Source organism: Gossypium arboreum, chromosome 13, assembly GCF_025698485.1.
Source record: "Gossypium arboreum isolate Shixiya-1 chromosome 13, ASM2569848v2, whole genome shotgun sequence".
Taxonomy (NCBI): Eukaryota; Viridiplantae; Streptophyta; class Magnoliopsida; order Malvales; family Malvaceae; genus Gossypium; species Gossypium arboreum.
Genome location: NC_069082.1, coordinates 45,161,731 through 45,163,637, shown reverse-complemented (window position 1 = coordinate 45,163,637; position 1,907 = coordinate 45,161,731). Strand labels below are relative to the sequence as shown.

The 1,907-nt window shown below is 33.6% G+C and overlaps 1 non-coding gene across 1 annotated transcript; it reads right to left on the bottom strand.

The window, feature by feature from the left end:
• Positions 1 to 1,801: 1,801 nt before the first annotated feature.
• LOC128287491 (small nucleolar RNA R71) lies at positions 1,802 to 1,907 on the bottom strand. The gene has a single exon (XR_008278191.1). It is a non-coding gene; the product is annotated as a small nucleolar RNA R71 (small nucleolar RNA).

Sequence of the window (1,907 nt, the reverse complement as noted above, 5' to 3'; positions counted from 1 at the left end):
AATCAAACTTAAAGCTCGAGAACGTCAGCTAAACCTACGGTTAAAGATGACGACCACCTGAGATCTATAAATATGTTCATCTGTCACATGTGAAAGACACCATTCACTTAGCATAGAATTAGTCTTTTAATTTCATTTTAGTTTTCTTTTTTCTTAGGTTAAATTTATTTTCATTTTGTTCTTGTTCTATTTTGAGAGATATGTATTATGGAGACAATCAAACCTTATGGATTCACGATCAATCTTAATACAATTAGTCTCTTTTGTAAACCTTATGGATTCACGATCAATCTTAATATAATCAGTCTCTTTTGTAAACTTTATATTGTCGATTTATTTAGCATGTTTTCTTTTTTTATTGATTCTATATTGTCTATGGAAATCATCAGGAACTAATCCCTTTATAGGGGATTAGTGAGTGAAGGTATGACCTTTTAACTATTTTATAGGGATAATCAATGGATCAACTATTTGGAAAAGGAAAAACGTAAAACAAACTCTAGGCCTAATAACACTGGGAAGTCATTAAGGTGGGAATTAACCTAAAATTGGTACTGCTTATTCGTGAACACCTTTACCCCAAATCGATCTAAATAGTGAGGTCGAAAGACAAGTAGTCACTGTCGACTCATTACTCAAGTGGAAGATTGGAATATCCTGCTGGGATAGCGACTAGTTGATTGACGAGAAACCCAAAGCAATAGTTAATGAGGATCACCAAAATGAGCTAATCACCCATAATCAGATTTGATTATTTCTATTCTTCAATCTCTTGAATTTTAGTTCTTTATGTTATTTTATTATTATTATAAAAACCTTAAAAAAAGCTCTTTTTATTTCACTCTCGTACTATAGCTGAATTAGAATACTAATTAGATATTTTAGTGTTTAGGTTAAAATTAATCTAGTACTTGCCTCCCTTGGGTACAATTCTTGGAGTACTCACCTACTTCATTGTAACTATATTACAACTGGACCCATATACTGGCGGATACCACCTCATTTATATATATTACTACAATATTCACACTCTAGACGTTAGTATGTCCGAAGGCGGTCAAGTTGTTGTTGCTGTTGATGGGGAGGCAATGTCACTAGTTTGATTTTAATTTTTTCATTCAGAAGGAATAATTAGGAAAATTTTAAATTATAGATATGATTTTTTATTTTTTATTGTTACTAATCTTCTCTTTCTAGGTTTAGTGTATGACTAGTAATAGGGGCACACATATTGTAGCAGCCACAAATCAAGAGAGTATAATTTGAAGAAATTGCTAACAACAATAGCAGCAGCAATAGACGTAAGATCCACCACCACCTGCTGTAGGTAACGTACCACGTGAAAATTCACTGTTTGGCAACGTTGACGATAATGCCTTAGGAAATCCACCAACACCACAGCTACCCGAAAACATGCACATGGCTCGTAACGAGAGAACCTTAAGAGACTACGCACTACCAAGTCTAAATATGGTTCAAGAAAGTATAACAAGGCCAGCTATTACAACGAATAATTTTAAGATTGGGCCAGTGATGATTTAGATGATCCAGAATGATTTGCAATTTTGGGGCACAATGACAAATTATTCGAATCAACATTTAAAATGGTTTCTCCAACTTTGTGATACTTTTAAGTATAATGGGGTCACTGATGACGCTATTCGTCATCGATTGTTCCCTTTTTCTTTGATAGATAACACCTTTTCTTGGTTAGACTCACAACTACTAGGATCCATCACAACATGGGATGAACTCATTGGAAAGTTCTTATAGAAGATTATCCCTATCAACAAAGCGATTCAATTAAGAAAGGAGATTATTGTTTTTAGACAAATGGAATGAGAAAGTTTCCTTGAGGCATAGGAATATTTTAAAACATTGATTCAGAAATACCCACACCATGAATT